This window comes from Narcine bancroftii, chromosome 6, assembly GCF_036971445.1.
Source record: "Narcine bancroftii isolate sNarBan1 chromosome 6, sNarBan1.hap1, whole genome shotgun sequence".
In the NCBI taxonomy this organism is placed as follows: domain Eukaryota; kingdom Metazoa; phylum Chordata; class Chondrichthyes; order Torpediniformes; family Narcinidae; genus Narcine; species Narcine bancroftii.
This window is the reverse complement of record NC_091474.1, coordinates 33,051,811-33,073,137: the sequence shown is the minus strand read 5'-3', so window position 1 is coordinate 33,073,137 and position 21,327 is coordinate 33,051,811. Positions and strand designations below refer to the sequence as shown.

Sequence of the window (21,327 nt, the reverse complement as noted above, 5' to 3'; positions counted from 1 at the left end):
CAACTCGTCAAACAGCACCCAAAACCTATCTGCAAGGTCATAACAAAAAGCTGTGGAACTTGCTATGCACAAATTTACAACCCAGTTTCTTACCCTGCAATAACTTCCCAAAATAATTTACTGGCTGCAATAGTAACTTGGACATCCTGCAGTATTAAATTAACCCACAACAGCTCCTCTCAGGTTAGGAAGGTTGAGAAAGGCAAGGCTACCAGCCCCCATCTTGGCAACTTTCTACAGGAGCACAATTTAGAGTACCCTGTCTGGCTGAATCATTGTGTGGCATGGTACCTGCAAAGCATTGAACCAAAAGTCAATATAGAGGATCATCAAAATGGCTGAGAAGATCACTGAGGCCTCTGTTTCCTCCATTAACAACATTTACCAGGATTAAATAGGGCTCAAAGAATTACAGAAGACTTTCCATCCAACACACAGTGCCATCAAGGAGGCACAGCAGCATCAGAATGAGCACTTCAGGCTAGGTAATAGTTTGTTTCAAAATTTGGAAGGGAAAATGGACGAGAGTCCTCATGCAAGATACCCTAAAGGATAAACTCCAGGTTGAGTCATTGGTGAAGAAGGCGAATGCAATGTTGGCGTTTATATCTAGAGGAATAGGATGTAAGGGCAGCTCATAATGGAATGGTGAAGTATCCTGTATCTACTGATCTTATTGCTGCAAATAGCACCAGAGAACCAATGCCGTGAGCTCCCATGATCTTAAATGGTGATTAACTTGCCCAAGGAGAGATTGAGAGATTACGTTCAAGATTAGTGACAAGACACCAGAAAAATTGTGAACCTTATCAGCTATGATGACTCTTGCATGAATGCTTCAGTTGGTCTCCATGATGGTATCACTGATGTTGTGAACCAAAACACCACCTTTCATATCTCAAAGCATTTTGCATCTTGTAAAATCATACCCATTTACAGTTCTATTGGCAAAAGTCTGTGATACTCCACAGTCACCCAAAGCAGATCAACTGGTCATTTATGCAATGTGAGTGAAGAATGTTGCTCAATGAACAACACAACAGATAAAAAAAATCTCACTGTCCTCTGAAGCAGAAGGAAGAGATTATACTTTACACCATCTCTAAAAGATGGTTGATGCAATAATATAGTCCTTTCTAAATATGAAGTGTTATCTTAAATTTTATGTTCAAGTCCTGTTGTGGAATACAGAGTGGCAATAATTGAATAATCCACACAAATGGGTCTATTGAGGTTATACTCATTGACTAAAATTAAGGCAAGCCACCAACTGTATTACCAGTAGACATATGTGGTCTTTGCAAACAGCACCTAGTCCCTACTTTCTTCTCTAGATGCAAACAGAGGGCTTCTCATTGGATAAACTTGGAAGAGCAGGTGAGATATGCCCAGTATCTTGGCTATATTTATCCCTTAATCAACACTCAAACATTTTTTTTAAATTCGCTTTCAACAGATTGCAAGCCTTTTCTCGCACAAATTGACTGTCCCATGTTTACACTGCAAAAATGATGGGACTTCCAAAATAATGTGCTGCATTGGGATAGGCACTGTTCACCTCTTCATTTTTTGAGAGAGAGAAGCCGAGAGAATGTGCAAATTTCACATCATTCCTAGAATTAGCTTTTGCCAGAGCTAAATGTCTTGTTACTATTTTCATTATAAGGGGTCTCTACTTTGTTGGGAAACTAAGTTGATAATTAGATACTGGAGAACCAATATTTTCATAACCTTTATTAAGTTGCCAAAATTTAGAACATTACAAAATGATCTGGGAATCTGTTCGTCCCTCTGCAACCAGATCTTCGATTTCATCATTGAGAGACCCCAATCAGCGTGAATTGGCAACTTCAATGCACCCTCGCCGACCATCTACACAGGCCAAGTCAGAACAAAAGTCAGAACATGGAATCCCTGCAAAGGAGACTTAGATGTTGCACATATTGCAGAAGACAACAACAGCAGGTGGAAAAGAAATGTCTCATGTCTGGGCCTTCGTGGGATATCGATTTGAAAATCCTATCTACAAATATTGCATAATGAACAGCAGGATATTACAAGTTTATGAAGATGATGAAATGATCTAGATGGTGCCACAGGAAGGGTCAAATTTAGAGCACCAATGGATTAACAAAATTACAGCAGTTTTTATACATAGACCCCTCATTTTAGATACTGTCCACTCATGACTGCGTAGGCAAGTTCGACTCCATGTCAATCTACAAATTCACCAATGGCACCATAGCTTACAGCTGAATAATTCAGAATGAAGATCGAAAAACTTGTAGATGTCATTCCTAAACAATAATCTTACCATTAACATCACCAAGACCAGGGGTGTTATTAATTGGAGAAGGAGAGGCTGAGGAACCATGCACCTGTCTGCGTGGTTTAAAGGGTTAGATCCTTCAAGGACCTTGAAGTCTGTATTTCAAAAAAGCTCTCCTGAAACCAACCCACAGAGGCAGCCACAAACAAGCCACCAACACCTCTACTTCTAAGAAGTTGGAGGGTGTTTAGGATCAAAAACTCTATCAAACTTTTGAAGTCTTTAACAAAATACCTGTGTGGCTGTTACAAGTAAACATTTTGGTGCTTATCTACAATGTATATGACAGTAAACAATATAATTTCCAATCCATTTCCTTAAAGTGTAACAAAATGGCTGATACAAGTGTATTCGGAATCAAAGGGGGGAGGGGTAGAGAGAAAGAAAGAGGGTGAAGGAGGGAGAGAAAGAGAAAAAATGGTGAGAGAGGGAGGACAGGGAGAAAGAGGGAAGGGGAGAGAGGGAGGGAGGGAAAGAGAGGGAGTGAGGGGAATATAGAGGGGAAGGAAAGGGGGAAGGATATTAGGAGGGAGAGGGGAGATCAAAGAGGGGGAGAGGGGGAAGGGAGAGAGGAAAAAGAAGGGAAAGAGAGGGGAGAATAGGGAAAGAGGGGCGGGAAAGAGAGAGAGAATTAAAGAGAGAGGGGGAGGCTAAGATGTGATGTTATGTGTTGTTTGATGGAACAAGATTTGGAATTGGAAGAATGAATACTGTGTGGAATTCTTCTGAATTGGGGTAACATGAAGAAGTGTTGAGAGAGAGCGAGGTCAATGTAAATAGACATTAAAGTTGCTGAATTTTGAGGCAAATAACCTGGATAAAAATGGATCCAGAGCAAGAAAAAAATTACACTGTATTTTGAAATGAATACCGCAAATAAGTTTAAATAAAAGTTAAAAAACTTATAGTTACATTGGTCACAAAAGGAGAAAATTGTATTAAACCAGAAAAACATCAAATGAAACCCTGGATAATGCATTAGAAACAGCAGAAGCACATTGCAAACTCTCTTGAAATGGTTCCATTAATTGGTTCTGGATCATTGCACACAAAGAGCAGGGAGAATCCTTTGATAACTTTCTTAATAGTTGCAGCTATAGCCATTTGAAGGATGGATTCATTGAAGAATGGATTATTTAGGAAACCTGGAGTCCACTCTGAGGCAACATTTACAATGTGAGACAGAGTGAACTCAAAGGAATGCTTTCAGATGAACAAATCTGTGGAGCTATTCAACGTCAGGTAGAGCCGTTGCAGGGTAACCTGAAGGAATGTGGTGAAGTGGAAAACAAAAGTCAGAACATGGAATCCCTGCAAAGGAGACTTAGATGTTGCACATATTGCGGAAGACAACAACAGCAGGCCGAAAAGAAATGTCTCATGTCTGGGCCTTCGTGGGATATCGATTTGAAAATCTTATCTACAAATATTGCATAATGAACAGCAGGACATTACAAGTTTATGAAGATGATGAAATGATCTAGATGGTGCCACAGGAAGGGTCAAATTTAGAGCACCAATGGATTAATAAAGTTACAGCAGTTTTTATACATAGACCCCTCATTTTAGGGCACCATAATGTTTGGAACATTTGGCTTCATAGGTGTTTGTGAGCACTCAGGTGTGTTTAATTGCTTCTTTGCTGCGGGTACAAGAGATCTAGGCTTGCTTCTAAGCTTCTGATCACCTTTGGAGTCTGTGGTTGTCATTTTTCAACCTGAGGACCAGAGTTGTGCAAAACATTAGTTAGCGACAGAAAACTATAATCTCTCCATGTATAAAAAGGGTTGTAATTTTTACATGGTCAAACCAAAATATATACAAATAATCTTGAATAGAATATGGAATGTGCACTTTAACAACACTTGAATTGTTTGATTACAAATTTAAAATCTGTGGAGTACGAGGCAAATAAATGAAAAAAGTGTCTTTGTCCTAAACATTATGGAGGGCACTGTACAGAGGTGAAGGGGTCAAGCCTGAGTCATTGGTTAACCTTTACTTCCTCCAGGTCAGTGGTTTTCAAACTGCCCCTCTAAACTCATATTCCACCTTAAACAATCCCTAAGCCATAGGTGCTCTGAAATTAGTAAGGGATTGCTTAAGGTGGTACATGAGTGGGGAAAAAAAAGGATGAGAACCACTGATCTAGACCCAATTGTAACAGAAATATTTTGCTTGAAAAAAAATTGTGATTGGCCCATTTCCTTTGGAGTTAACAAACCGTGCACATAACGAGTCAATTAGGTACAATTAAAAACAGTGGTTTTCAAACTTTTTCTTTCCACCTACATACGACCTTAAGCAATCCCTTACTAATCACTGAGCACTTATGGCAAAGGGATTGATTAAGGTGGAATATGTGAGCTGGGGGGGTGGGAGGTGGAGTTAGGTCATAAATTAGATCAGCCATGATCTTATTGAATGGCGGAGCAGGCTCGATGGGCCATTTTTGGCCTACTCCTGTTCCTACTTCCTATGTTCCTATAGGTCAGTTTGAAAACCACTGCTCCAGATGCTGCAAACCTGCAGTTTCTCCAATACTTTTGTGTATTGCACTACAACCCCACCATTTGCAGTCTTTCCTCTTTAACTCTGCTTGCTGTGTTCTTTGCTTTGGAACACTGTAAATGTGAATAACAATCAAAACTGAGCACAAAAGAGGTGCTGAGAATGCTTCTGAAAATGCATGAATATGGTCAAATACTTGGTACTGTCCAAGCAAAGACAAGTACGTAGCCAGCACCCTCAGTTGACCCTATCTTAAAGACATAAGGAATGCCAAGAAAACTGGCTTTGAGACAGTCCACATGGCAACACATCTTGCAATCTCTCCATGTTTGATGAAAGAGTTGGACGATACATGAGGTAGTGCAATGCAATATACCTATTAGGATGTAACAAGGTAGAATGAGGTTCTCTGACCCTACTTCTGTGTGTAATAAAGGTGGACTGATTGATAGAGGCAACAGGATGTCTAAAGCTACAAAGGTTCAATGCAATCCTATTAATTCACTCCTCATCCCAGAGACCATCTAACTATCATGGATGAATGTGGAGATGAGGGAGTATGTGCAAAAAAAAACAAGATCTAGTGATGTCTGGAAGGAATGAACCATAGAAAACATGTCATTCTCTTCAAGGTCCAGACAATCCCTCAGATCTAGTTCACTTGATGGGAAAACACATTTGGTGAGAATGAATTGTTTTTTTATCTTGGGAGATATACTTCAAACCTAAGGAAAACATCAATTGTGTGCTGGCTCATGTGTAAATTAACAGGAACTCTGCTCTCACAGATGGAAAGGCTGCTGGAATCAGCATAAAATCTATAGGAAGATCACAAGAGGAGGCCAGAAGTAAACAAGCTCGAAAATAGAGGTAAAGGTGCTTTCATTCTATGTCTCAACTTGGAATTATACTCACAAAGTGTGGTGTACTCTTAGCCAGAATCAGACACACACAAAGATAAAGACTGTACAACAGGCTTTAATCCACAAAGACTTCCACAGAGTCAAGCTGGCTGTGGCTGCAGCAACTCTGAGTGAGGCCTCAGGAGGCTGGCGCAAGCTTATATCCCAGAGGGTGATTGACACCTGAATGGGTGGGGCTTGATCCATTCAGGCTGACTGATTGACAGCTGGCCAGGTGTTGTCCTGTCCCTTTACACTCCTGCAGGTACAGAGGTTGCCCCCTACAGTAGGATGGTGGTGTACCACCACACAAAGTTTGCAAAGTTGTACAACACATTCCTTTGTTAATAGCTTATTGCACCTACAATATATACAAACACTAAATTGTTTTGTATTCAACACACTGTTCCCTTTTAACTTTAAATGTTACTCACTTTTTGTGAAGCTAGATGATTTTGAACATTTCTACCCCAAATGATCACTCAAAGGAATCTATTTTCATGAGTTCAGGGGATTGTTCTATCTGATCTTGCTTTGCAAATTGCTAGAGTTTATTCTGAACTCACCTCTTTTACAATGCAAAAATCACACTGTAATACTTTGATTGAGACAACACTAGCCCCAACTCCCTGTGCCCAAGAAGGGTGGTTGAACCAGTTTGCTATTGGCATGTAACATGTATTCTTTTCATTCCTGTTGCAGTGAAGTCGTTTCTCATTTTCTTGAGGGAATGTCATCCTGTTTGATGTCTGAACCTTCATCACACAAAGGCACTCTGTTGGGAAAATTCTAGATGTTTTTAAGCAGCTCGATAAGCTGGTGAATAGTTGTACACTCCAGCAGTAATAATCCCTTCATTTACATTTTCGAAGGCTTTTAGGGAATGCATCCAGTTTTGGTCGAACCATTGTAGCTACACCTCTGTGGATTTGCAACTCTTGTAGACAGCCTGACCACATGAGTTCAGAGGAGAAGACGGAAAATGATATTAAAACAAACATCATTGTGTGGTCTAATAACCATTTCCTTGAGTTAGTGAAACCCATCCTGTTTGTATTTCTGCATAAATAATTCCTTCAGCTCACAGTCCCTTTCAAGTTTTCCTTTAAAAGCTCCTTGATTCGTTATGATACACTAGATTATGAAGCTTATTCAACTTTTCGTATGAAGCTATGATACTGCCTTTTGAGTGAAGGTGCTTTACCCATTTTAATGTCGATTTATTTTTAAATGACTGCCCTTGCTGGAGGTCTGTCTACAAAGGTATAAAAGATTTGGCACTAATTAAAGCTGGAAACATCATGAGGGTGTTAGATTGACACCCAGGAACGCATCTAAGAACCTGTTTTTTCAAATGGAGAATGTTTCTGCCTCTATGAACCTTTCAAGCAGTGAGTTCTTGATTCCTAACACTCTCCAGATGAAAAATATTTGATTCTTGCACAATTCAATCGCTGCCCATGGTTTTTTGAACCCTCAGAAAATGGCCCTTACTATTTACTTAATTTTATATGCCTCAACTAATCTTCACTTAGTCACTTAGATTTCAAAGATAAACAACCTTCACCCTATCTTTTTGTCATTGCTTCAGTTTTCCAATCCTGTCATCATTATAAATCTCTTCATCTGCTTCAGAATATTCACATCCTTCCTGTAATGTGGAGACCAGAACTGAGCATGGTATTCAAGGTGTTCAATAGACCAAAAAATCTTCTTGCCCCAGTAAATAAATGCCATCTGTCTTCAATAATCTTATTAACCTGTCCTGCTATCTTCATGGATCTAAGAATATTATCCTTTCAATACTTCTGAAATCTCTTTCCCCCACCAGTTTTAATCATATGACTCAACAGGATCGATAAGCAGATCTTGTGCCTTGTGTGAACATCCTTGAGATTTCAAGCCCACAAAACCAATTCACATTCTGTCAGAACTTAACTTTAACTGGGTTGTTTTGGCCCAGCTACCTTGACATGCTGAGATCCTTAGAGGAAGAGTTTTATTTTAAATTTAGACATAGAGCACGGCAACAAGCCATTTGAGCCCACAAGTCTGCGCTGCCCAATTTACACCCCCTTAACCTGAACAGTGGCATATCTAGGTAAAGTGGGCTGCCACTGACATTGGTGCCACTCCTGTTAAAAAAAAATCTGCCACAAAACCGTTTGAACAAAGTGCAATCAGTGTGTCTGGTGCGGTTCTTGTGTGACGGTTCAACAGCATTGCAACGTATCAACCCAATGCGGCTTGAATCATGAACTTCAATCTCTTCTCAAAAACCAGTGTAAAAAGGGCAAAACTTTCTTCACTCCGCAATGCAACATAAACGCCGGGCACTCACTCATTTCTTAATTTAAATTTTGATAAAGCATGGCTGAAAACTGCTGGCGTGGCATTTTATTAGTTGCTGGTGGTTTTGTAAAGCTGTCGCCACGTGTGTCTTATCTGTGTGAACATGCATAGGAAATGCAGCTTTTCAGCACCGTGAGTGACTTCGGAGCCCCCTCCCCTCCCCCCCCCACCCTCGCTTGAGTCGGTCGGCAAAATTTGAATGCATGGTGGAGACGTGCGGATCAGTCGCAGCCCTCGCCTCGCTGCCAGGTGAGTAAGTCGTTGCTTCCCTTCTGTGGGATGATTGAACAGAATGTGGCATCATCACCCGGTCGGCTCTGAGCTTTCTCTGTGATATTGCAGTGAGTAGCCTGTTCTTGCCGCTACTGCAATAAGTCTTAGTCTTGTGTCGATTTGATGCAATTTCCCCCACCTCCTCTGTTGCACATGCACACTTGACGTTTGCCTGAGTTTTGTGACAGGGCTCTGCACTGACGACGCGTCATCATGAACGAGAGAGGATGAGGGTTGCTGGCACTGAACGGGGGGGGTGGGGGGGGAGTTATGTCTGGGTGCTCGCCGCCTCCTCCCAGCTCCCCATTGCCAATTCCTTAGATCTGAGCTCACCACTTCCAATCTGGCAAAACTGAAGATGGGGAAACTTTTTCCAAAACTGGTCTGCTTAATTGTATACCATTAGAGAAAAATTACTTACAGATTGAGAAACCAGATCGGGAGTTTTTACAAGATTTTGGAACCGTTTATGGATTTTGTGACATCACCCACTCCTCTCAGTTAATAATTAATAGTTAGAAAATAAAATAGCTATGGTAATAGTAGTAAATGTATAGATTTAGGTGTTTTTCTTTTTTTCTTTCTTCAGGGTGGCTAGGAAGGAGGGGGTGGGGGAGAAAATGGAAAAATAAATGTATAATTTTGTATTAAAAGCTGTTATAAGATATTATTGATATTCTTAATGTTTGTGTTGATGTAAATGATAAATAAAATTTTCCAAAAAAATCCTTATCGATGGAGCACTGACTGTGAAGTGGTCAAAACTGGTGGGCGGCACTAAAATGCAGCTCTGCTCCAACTTGCCCACAACTGCCTTCAGTATTCAAAGTCCCTCCCCAGCACTAATGTCAATGCTTAAATGACTTTTCAGTACATTATGCAACTGTTAACATGAATCCAATAGATTACTTCTCATAGCTGGGACCTGGAAAGGCATCGATATCACTGGACAACAATTTCAAAAGGTTTGCTTCCTGAAATAAAAGTGGGATCATGATCGTCACTTCAAGCTGAACACAAATAGCTGTATCACAGAGGAAGATGGAGAAACATTAAATTAACTTTTATTGAATTTAGCATCTGAATCCCATAATGTACCTCTGAGCCAGGGTTGACTGCACATGATGCACAACAAATCTGAGGAGCCCAGGGCTGATCTTGGTCACCAATTTTACAATTGAAAAAGAGCTCATAGGCTTTCTTAATAAGTGCAGTCATGCTGTGTCTTTGAGCCTGAAGTGCATATTCACCACAAATGTAACAGGATGTCGAGCAGCTGTTGCAACATTGACAAGACATTTCTGTTGCACTGAATCTTCCTGAAGACAATAAATGCTATTGCCTGAAGAACGTGCATCAACATGTGTTCTGTCTTTATCAATGTAATACAGGACGTCTGTATATGGGAACTATTTTAACAGACTGTCTGTATCTATCCTGACTAAGCATGCCTAGGCCTCAGACAACATTTGTAAAGCACCTGCACTAAGTGATTGCCCAGGCATGTTTGGACTGACCAAAACAACTTGTTTTATGGACAATATACTAGTAGACTGAAAATAAGACAAGAAATCACAAGCAAAACACGAAAATCTGCAGAAACAGTAGTTGAAATGAAAGCACAAAGCTGTAGAAATTCAGCAGGTCCTTTATAGAGCAAAGGTAAAAATACATAGCCGACGTTTCGGCCCTTCATCAAGGAAATCACAAAAGGGTTACAAATTAAAAACAGTACGTGATAGGTAAACCTTAATGTGATCAGCAGCCCAAAATCCATAAAATAAATACAAAACTGTTCAGGAAGCAAAATCTTTGTTGTCCAATGTATTTATAGTCTTCAGTGGAGGTCTGACACAGTCTTGCCCTCTAGTGAAACGCCTCTCACCCATTTTATGCTTAATGTTGCTGATCATTGCAGTATGTGCCAACATGTCTAGATCACCCAACTCATTTGGACACTCAATGGATGAGCAGGTACTGGAACACCTGACACAATATCCTCAGTCAGTTGAACACAGGGGAGAAGAATTATTAAAATACATTAATTTTCCATTTCCTTTAAATGATCACCTATCCTAATTTTTCTTGATCTGCAGTGTGGCTTAATGGCTGCTTTCCAATATGGATGATGTTATTTAGTTCAGTGAATCGATTAGTGAAAAATATGGTAATGTGTCAAAATGTGGAGGCTCTTTCCAAGTCATCAGGATTCAAAACATTGAATCTCAGCAACTTTGGTCTAAAGGAAATGATATGGCTTTTCTTCTTCTTCCTCCAACCTTCTCCTGTTACTCCTCAAATCTAGGACTATCCACAATGTGTTCTTGCCAACCCCATGACAGGTTAAGGTATCCTATCATCGGCAGAGCCTCTTACATTTCAAAACAGCCACATCCTGCATGAACAGCCCTATAGACCTGCAGATTGATAGGAAAATTGCTCACAGTAAATAACCCCTGGTGTGTAGGTAAGAATTTAGCGATAAGTTGAGAATGTGAAAAGATTTTTTTAAATAATGTGATTAATGTCCGATTAGTGTCAATAGGTGGTTGATGGTTGGAGCAGACTTGGGTGAGCCAAGGGACAGTTTCTGTACTGACTCCACATAGATGGGAGTTCAGTAGAGAACAGACCCTTCAGCCCACGATGTTGTGTCGACCTATATAAACCTACTCCACAACAATCTAATCTCTTCATTGCTTTATCTGTACCTGTGCTCTGACCCCATCTGTGTTATCTGGCATGGTAGGATTGTGCAACAAGGCCAGCAGTGGATATCCAGTTACCCAGCTGTCACTCTCATGCAAGGGCTGACGGAAAAATGAATCTTTCCTGTTTTGTACCAGGTATGGGTGCTTAAAATAAATGGCTCTTGAAATCTTTGAGGTCTGTGATGAGACCTCCATGTTGCCAGGTGCCACGTTTGCAGACAGCATATGTCAATGTAAGGTATCAAGCTCATTAAATTGCCTACTTTTTAAAATTTTTCCTAATTTAACTGCAAAGCATTTCCTTCAAATCACACCATCTTGCATTTTGCCAAAGACCCCTCAGGATGGCTGAAAGTACTTTCTCGACGTTTCTTTGATTAACTTGATCGACACATTCTTACAGCCATCTAGTTTTTTGGAGCACACTGCATTCCCCAGAGATGGGTGTTTTAGTTGTCGATATTTGAAGGAACAAACCAAGGACAAAAGTTTTATTTACACCTATGACGATGATCTGGATTAGTTTTTGGTGCATTTCCAATGATAAGTTCAAAATAGGAATCACTAATTTACAATGGTAAAAAGCATTCTGTTTATTTATAATGTAAACTGATAAAATATAGTCCTCCAGAGATTTTGATGGCCTGAACCTACTTTTCACTTCACTGCTCAAAATGAATTTCAGCTTGGAACTCAGGAGCAGGTCCATTTAATACCAAAAGCTTGTTTTGACATTCAATTAGATCACAGCTGATCTGTACCTTACTTCCATTTACCCTCCTTTGAACCACATCCCATGATACTTAACCTAACAAAAATCTATCTCTTCAAGCATTTAAGACATCAATTGATCCAGCAGCCACAACCTTTTAGAGGAGAATGCTCCAGGCATTTTTTGTGTGAATGGATGTTTCAAAAATTTACCTTTGATTAGGCCAATTCTAATTTTACAGATCCAAATCATATGTTCCAACTGAAATGTGTTTTTTTTTCCTACCTTCAACAACAATAACAGTCATAAAACGGGGCAATGAATCCACATTCAGGAGGGAGATTGAAAACTTGGTTGAATCGTGCACCAATGACAACTTTAATGTCACCAAAACCAAAGAGATTTCTATGGACTTCAGAAAGGGAAAGCCAGAGGTATACGATCAGTGATCGTTGGAGGATCAGAGATGGAGAGGGTGAGCAAATTTGAGTTCTTGGGAGTGACTATCTCAGAGGATCTTTCCTGAGCCCAGCATACTAATGGCACCTTCTCTTCCACAGGAGTTTGCAGAGGTAGGGTATGACATTGGAAACCCTGGCAAATTTCTACAGATGGGTGGTGCAAAGAGCGCTGACTGGTTGCATCACAGTCTAGTATAGGGATACCAATACCCCTGAGCGTAAAGCCCTGCAAAAGGCAGAGGACCTCTCAGGCAAAACCTTCCCTACCACTGAGAACATCTACAGGGAACGCTGCTGTCAGAGAGCAGCAGCATTCATGAAGGATCCGTACCAACTAGCACACATTCGGTTCTCATCACTACCATCAGGAAAGAGGTGTAGGTGTCACAAGACTCATGATACCAGGTTCAGAAACAGCTGCTCCCCCTCCACCATCAGGCTCCTAAATAACAACTGAGGACTCTTATTTTTCTTCACAGTATTGCATATTTTATTCACATTACTTGTTTGCATATGTACATTGAGTGCAGATTTTTTGAACCACGAATAAGAGATATTATCTCGCCTGCAAAAAAAGGAACCTCGGAGTTGTACATGGTGTCTTGTCTGTACTCTGACAATAAATTGGAATCTGACATCTGAATATAGCTTTCCTTGGGTAATTCACCAAAAAATAGTCATTTGTTCAGTTCACCAACTACACTGCACAACCTGCATAACTTCTTAATCTTTGAGGTTGAAATTTCACAGGGGAAAAAAAAATAATTGGCCTGTTTGGTTCATTTGAACATTTGGTGTGCCTGAATCTCAAGATCAATTTTGGTCCTTGGTAAATCTTAGTTTTCTGACATTGATTTAATTGCGAAGATACCAGTATTTCGATAGGTTGAATTCCATTTTCTATTACTTTGACCACTTAAATCTGTGTCACTGTATATCTTTTTGCACTCATCTATATCATAGTGATTTCTAATCTTCCCCAGTTTCTGGCTCTTTTATTTCAGAGCCAGTAGGTTCTATACAGACATGTGCTTTGAAACTTGAAAGCATGGTCAAATTCAGCGAAATACTGACGGGATATATGTGATATCACATACATTAGGGTTTCTTTTTCCTGCGGGCAAAGCAGGATTACCATTTATCGGCAGTGCAAAAATAAATCAACATCTCAGCAAATAAAGTATGTAAACAAAAAAAATGTACACAGCATATACAAGAACTATAAACGGATAATGAATGTAAATAATCTGTGCAATGGGCCGGGCAGAGTGGTGCAAAAGAAAAAGAAAAGGAGAAATGCAGTAGTTATTGGGGACTCCATTGTCAGGGGTACAGACAGGAGGTTCTGTGAGCCAGATAAGTATACCCGCATGGTGTGCTGCCCCCCTGGTGCAAGGGTACGAGATCTCACAAATCGGGTCCAAAATATTCTGAGAGGAGAGGGAGAGCAGCCTGATGTCTTAGTACATCTTGGTACAAATGACATTGACAAGAAAAGGGAGGAGGTAATGAAAAGGGATTACAGTGAGCTGGGACGACAGGAACGCTAAGGTGGTGATCTCGGGATTACTACCTGTTCCAAATGCAAGTGATGAAAAGAATGTAAGGATAAGGAAAATGAACAAGTGGCTGAGGGGCTGGTGTACAGGGCAAGGATTTGGCTTCTTGGATCATTGGGATCTCTTTTGGGGAAGGCATGATCTTTACAAGAAGGACGGGTTGCACCTAAATGCAAAAGGTGTCAACATTTTGGCAGGTATGTTTGGTACAAAAAGGTTTAAACTAATTTGGCAGGGGTATGGGAACCAGAGTGATAGGAAAAAGGGTAGGGAAGATAAAGAAATGGCCAGGAAAAGTAAAATAGGAAAAGTAATGTTGGGAGGAGAAAGTAAAAAATCAGATGGAGCAGTGAGTTTTCGGGTCAATGATAGTGTTAAGAAAATTACAAAGAAAAATAGTGGGCAGAAAAATCAAAAGAAAAGGTTACAGAAGTCACTAGATATTAAAAGGACAAAGCGCATAAGGGCACTTTATCTGAATGCCCGCAGTATTAGAAATAAGGTTAGTGAACTTGAGGTGCAAATCGGTATCCATGCCTATGATTTGGTAGCCATCACGGAAACGTGGCTACAAGGTGACCCTAAATGGGAATTAAACTTTCAATGGTGTCAGGTGGTGCAAAGAGATAGACAGGATGGTAAGGGAGGTGGAGTTGCACTCTTAATCAAAGATGAGCTCCAGGCAATAGTGAGGGATGATATAAGATCTAAAGAGCATAATGTTGAGTCCATTTGGGTAGAGATAAAGAATAGCAAAGGGAAAAAATTATTGGTGGGTGTTATCTATCGCCCACCAAATAACAATAGTTTAGTGGCACAGGAAATAAATAGAGAGATAAGTGAGGCATGTAATAATGATACGGCAGTAGTCATGGGGGACTTTAACTTCCAAATAGATTGGGAAAATCAAGTTAGTTGTGGGAGTCTGGAAGAGGACTTCATAGAATGCATCCGCGATAGCTTTCTTGAGCAGCATGTTAAGGAACCAACAAGAGAAAATGCTCTCCTGGATCTAATGTTGTGCAATGAGATAGGTAGAGTAAATGATGTAATAGTCAGAGACCATCTGGGAAATAGCGATCATAGTATGATTGAATTTCTCATTCAGATGGAAAGGGAAATAGTTAGATCTAAAACTAATATATTATGCTTAAACAGGGGTGACTACCATAGGATGAGGGAGGAATTGGGCAGAGCACAGGCTAATTGATGAAACTGTTGAGGAACAGTGGAAGATTTTCAAAGAAATATTTTGTAATGCTCAACAAAAATATATTCCGGTCAGGAAAAAGAGCAGCAAGGGAGGGGAAAATCAACCGTGGTTAACAAAGGAAATAAAGGAGAGTATAAAATTGAAGGCACAGGTGTACAAAGCTACAAAGAGCAGTGGGAAACTGGAAGATTGGGATAACGGGTAATAAGAAATGGGAAAAGGGATTATGAAAGTAAATATAAAAACAGAAAGCAAAAAATTTTATAAATATATAAAACGGAAGAGAGTGGCCAGAGTTAACATAGGACCCTTGGAGGATGAGAAAGGAAAACTGGTAGCAAAAAATTAGGAAATGGCCGAGGCATTGAACAAATATTTTGTGTCAGTCTTCACGGTGGAAGACACGTCCAGCATGCCCAAGTGCGGAGTTAAGGATGCGAATGTTGGGGAGGGCCTTGATAAAATAGTTGTTACAAAGGAAGTAGTGATGGAGAAACTAATGGGACTAAAGCCAGACAAGTCACCTGGTCCTGATGATATGCATCCAAGGGTTCTGAAGGAAATGGCGGAAGTTATAGTTGATGCATTGGTGGTCATATACCAAAATTCCTTGGATTCTGAGCAAGTCCTGGCAGACTGGAAGACAGCAAATGTCACGCCACTTTTTAAGAAGGGATGTAGGCAGAAGACTGAAAATTATTGGCCAATTAGCTTGACGTCTGTAGTTGGAAAAATGCTTGAAGCCATCATTAAAAATGAAATAGTGAAACTTTTGGAATGTAAGGGTTCAATCAGGCAGACGCAGCATGGTTTTAGAAAGGGAAGATCTTGTTTGACAAACTTGTTAGGATACATTGAGGATACTTTGGTGGATAGAGGGGAACAGGTTGATATTGTATATTTCGATTTCCAGAAAGCATTTGATAAGGTGCCGCACAAGAGACTTCTCAGTAAGTTACAGGAAAGTGGAATCCGGGAAAGTATATTGGCATGGATTGAAAATTGGTTGTCTGACAGGAGGCAGAGAGTCAGGATAAGTGGGAGTTTTTCAGGTTGGCAGAGAGTGGTAAGTGGGGTGCTGCAGGGGTCGGTGTTAGGCCCACAACTGTTCATCATTTACATTGATGACTTGGAAGAGGGGACAAAATGTGGTGTAGCCAAGTTTGCGGATGACACAAAATTGAGTGGAAGAGCAAATTGTAATGAGGATGTGGAGAGTCTGCAGAGGGATATAGTTAAGCTGGATGAGTGGGCAAAGGTCTGGCAGATGGAGTACAATGTTAGTAAGTGTGAGGTTATCCACTTTGGCAAAAAAAAAAGAGCTGAGTATTATTTAAAGGGTGAAAAACTACAGCATGCTGTTGTGCAGAGGGACTTAGGAGTGCTTGTGAATGAATCACAAAAAGTTAGGTTGTAGGTGCAGCAGGTTATTAAGAAGACAAATGGAATGTTGGCCTTCATCGCTAGAGGAATTGAATTCAGGAGTAGGGAGGAAATGTTGCAACTGTATAAGGTATTGGTGAGACCGCACCTGGAGTATTGTGTCCAGTTCTGGTCTCCATATTTGAGCAAGGATATACTGGCTTTGGAGACAGTCCAGAGGAGGTTTACTAGGTTGATCCCTGGGATGAAGGGGTTGACTTATGATGAAAGATTCAATTGTCTAGGATTATATTCGCTCGAGTTCAGAAGAATGAGAGGAGATCTTATAGAAACATATAGAATTATGAAGGGTATGGATAGGATAGATGTAGGAAGGTTTTTTGAGCTGGCCAGGAAAACTAAAATGAGAGGACACAGTCTCAAGATTCGGGGGAGTAGATTTAGGACTGAGATGAGGAAAAATAGTTTTTCCCAGAGAGTAGTGAATGTTTGGAATTCTCTATCCAGGGAAGTGGTTGAGGCTTCTTCATAAAACATATTTAAAATTCGGTTAGATAAATTTTTACGTGATAGAGGAATTTGGGGCTATGGGGAGAAGGCAGGTAGGTGGAGTTAGGTCATAAATTAGATCAGCCATGATCTTATTGAATGGCGGAGCAGGCTCGATGGGCCATTTTTGGCCTACTCCTGTTCCTACTTCCTATATTCCTATGTTCCTATACAGAGAGAATTTTAAAAAATCAATAAAGTGAACAAGTAAGAGTCCTTAAATTAGTCCCTGATTGAGTTTGTTGTTGAGGAGTCTGATGGTGAAGGGGGAGCAGCTGTTTCTGAACTTGGTGGTGTGAGTCTTGTGGTGCCTATACGTCTATCCTAATAGCAGCAGCGAGAATAGAGGTTGTGCTGAATGGTGTGAATCCTTGATGATTGCTGCTGCTCTCTGAAGGTAGTGTTCTCTGTAGATGTATTCCATAGTGGGAAGGGTTTGCCTATGATGCTGTGGGCTATGTCCACCACCTTTTGGAGGGCTTAACAATCGGGGTATTGATGTCCACATACCAGACCGTGATGCGGTCAGTCTATGATGGATGCCATCTCACTGGCTCTACACAAAGCCCTGGAACACCTGGACAGTAAAGGTGTATTCATCAGGATGCTCTTTATCAACTGCAGTTTGGGATTTAATACTTTCCACCACACATCAGTAGAAATTTGCCAGGGTTTCTGATGTCATACGAAACCTCCATAAACTTCTGAGGAAGTTGAGGCGATGATGTGCTTTTTTCACGATGCCATTAGTTTGTTTGGTCCAGGAAAGATCTTCTGAGATAATAACTCCTAGGAACAAATTTGCTCACCCTCTCCACTTCTGATTTTCCAAATGTTCACTGGAAGTGAATCAACTCCTTCATTTGATGACATTAAGTGCAAGGTTGTTGAAGGTGCACCATTCAGCCAATTTTTCAATCTTCCTCCTGTATGTTGACTCATCACCTTTCTTTATACAAACCACTACAGTCATTGACAAATTTGTAGATGATGTTATTGTCGTACCGAGCCACACAGTCGTAGGTATAAAATGAGTAGAGCATGGGGCTAAGAACACAGCCCAGTACTAATGAAGATTATGGAGGAGATGTTCTTACCAATGCTCACTGATTGTGGTCTGAAGGTGAGGAAACCCATGATCCAATTACACAGTGGGGTTTGAGTCCCAGGTCTTGGAGTTTGTTGATCAGTTTTGAGGGGATGATGGTGTTAAATGCCGCACTGCAGTTGATAGAGAGCATCCTGATGAATACATCTTTACTGTTCCGGTGTTCCAGTGCTTTGTGGAGAGCCAGTGAGATGGCATCCATCACAGGCCTGTTGCTATGATAGGTGAACTGTATCGTATCCATGTCACTGCTCAGACAGGTGCTGATATGCTTCAACACCAGGCTTTCAAAACACCACCACTGTTGATGTAAGTGCTACTGGTCGATAGTTATTAAGGCCAGTTGCTACATGCTTTTAGGCAGTAGTATGATTGATGCTTGTTTGAAACAGGTAGGTACCACACCCTGCTGGACTGAGATATTGAAGATATCCATGAAATAAGAAATCTTGCCACACTATTCAACAATGATTTATAAGCTAACATTCCTCCTTCTTCAAACACCATCATAAACATGTAGGTTAATTTAAGTTTGAAAAATCTTCCTATTCATACATTGAGAGAAAAATAGGTTGTGCTCTTTGGTCACTGGAATAGCTCTTGGCTCTCTCATCAATTCCATTCACTTGAAATCATTTGGTAATTTAAAATAAAACTTGCCAAATAAAAAAAATCAACAAGTCACATTTTAAAAATCTTAATTCATGCAGTTCAACTGGTTTTTTTGTGACCAAGACTCTCAGGTTTCTCCTATCTTTGCACAATTGAATGTTTCCTGATTTTACCAATATAGATTGCATTCGCCACAAAGTGTAATTGATTGTGAACCACCTTTGGTAATGCAGATACAAATCAAAATCTGCAGCTACATTGAATTAGTAACCTGCACTTTAAGCAACATCCGCATTTTTTGAGGAATCTTCATAGATCGACTAATTTTACCATGTTCACATGGGTTAACATCTGATAATTCATTTTTAAAAAGAGCCTCTCTCCATTACCATCAGATTTCCAAGGGCTCTTTATTAGGTCATGAGGAAGAAACAATAAGAAATCTCAATTTTTTTGTACAAGCTTCCCAGTCAGTTTGATATAAAACCTCCCTAATTCCATACCAATTATTGACCATGTCCTATCACATCAGAATTCCCAAAATGCATCACCAAGACTTGTTAAGATTGAATTCTATGTGCCAATATTTTGCCCAGTTTTTAATTTGATCTATTTCCTGACTTCCTCACTATCCATAACAACATTGCCATGTGGCAAACTTGATAATCACCCCTCCTAGATTAAAATCAAAATTGAATTATATATATATATATAAATAAGTGTCCCAGCACCAGTCTCTGCAGTACAAAACTGGTCACTTATTTCCAATCAGATAAGAATCCTTGTATCATTCTCCACTGCCTCATATTACCAAGCCAATTTTGGAGCCAGCTATCCTTGAATCCCATGTGGCTTAATCTTCTGGGCTACCCTACCATGCAGGACATTGACAAATGCTTGACGAAAACCTATATTGTCAACCTTTGTTGATGAGTGTCATTTAATAATCTGGAAAAATAAACAATCATTTGTAATAATGACTGCAAAAGCCATCTGGTTCAGTGATGTCTTTCAGTCTTGAAATCTGTTGACCATTCCCAATGTAGCCTTTCTGTAAAGAAAGGCCCTCCAAATTCCCAGTGAAATGGACCAATGAGTTTCTCAGTTCAAAGGACAAATAGGGATTGCCAGCAAAGCTCAGATCTGGAGAAAGGAATTGAAAAAATACACTAGTTGGGCAAAATGGAAATCAACTTATTAACAAATGTTTACTGGATCAATCACTGTCTCACAAAGATGATGAGTTCCTAATATTCTTCCTCATTCATTCATCAGGAATTTGAATATACACTTCATCTCTCTCAGTAGAAAGAATAACTTCCCTTTAGTAAATCTCAATATAACAATAAGGCCGAAGCAAAAAATTATCCTTTCACTAGCCAGGGAAACTGGATGTAAGCTTTCAGTGAAACTTCAAAAATAGCACCACCTTTTGCAAATTACCTACACAGGTCACTTGTCATGAAATTTTAAAATTGAGTCTGGTACAAACATGGTCATTTTTGATCTTTTCTTTTAGCTGAAGCGTTAATCAAAACTCCAAAAAAAGGGTCAAAAGCCTTTAATGTTATGGCTTGTGGTAATTTTACTTTTAAATTAACAGAAATATTGGCGACATTCAGGACTGATAATGCTTTGGTCTTAATTATGTGAGATTGTTATTCATTATTTTTATTTTTTAAATATAAAATGGAATAGAATGCTAATGTTCCAAATAATTCTAAAAATACATTAATTCCTGACCACAAGTGCAAACTCTGCACACTTATCTGCCAATTAGGATGTAAAAACTGACTTAATATAGCATGGTGGTAACCAATAAGCAGACAACCTCGTAGCAAATCATATTAATCCCATGGGAGAGTCTGTGTTGTGCATTCTTTCATTTTATTTATCATGATCTCAAGGACAAATGTACAGTACAACCACCTGCGCAAAATATTTATCTCTCTTTTTAGTCTCTTACCTGTCCATTTCAGTTAATTTGCACACAGTATTTTTCCATCTAAAGGCTCTGCCAGCTTCATGCATTATATTTTAAAAGCACTTTATATCCTTTATTCATTTGTTCATTTAATACATCTGTCACAAGCATATACATTGCAGCAAATGATTTAAATAATTATGATTGTTTCATTGTCAAGGAAAGCAACAAATGCCAAACTTTTATTTTGCAAAAAGATGACTCCCACCATACCTGTTACGTGCTTCAACTTTATCATTCATTCATGGAAATAAGTGACCAGTTTGTTACTGATGGAACTTTGTCTGTGATTTGCTAACACACAAAATATATTTGCCCCTCCTTACCTTTGGACCAATTTAAGATGGCAATGATTGATTGGTATCACAGCAGCAATTCACACAAGACAACTTTTTAATGAAAGGAAATGTTTGCAAACTGCAATATTTTTTTTAAAAATTGACCTTATATTGATTAAAATGTATTCTCTGAAATTTCATTATTTAATCATATTCAATAATCAAGGAGCAAAATTGTTTTATACCTTGCAAATTGTAGTGAGATTATAAACCAAATGTTTTGAAAATCAAGGAACTGATCTTCAATGAATAATTTTACAATTATGTTCTGATGAAGCATATTTATTTTGAAGAGTAACTTTCACTCATTGAGAACTGCTCTACACACAT

At 39.6% G+C, this 21,327-nt stretch overlaps 1 long non-coding RNA gene across 1 annotated transcript in view; it reads right to left on the bottom strand.

Moving 5' to 3' along the window:
- Positions 1-1,361: 1,361 nt before the first annotated feature.
- The window catches only part of LOC138735932 (uncharacterized), a 34,681-nt gene continuing 14,715 nt past the window's right edge, over positions 1,362-21,327 (bottom strand). Inside the window, exon 3 of the long non-coding RNA XR_011340019.1 lies at positions 1,362-4,046. This is a non-coding gene — a long non-coding RNA (uncharacterized lncRNA). The remainder of the gene's footprint in view (positions 4,047-21,327) is intronic.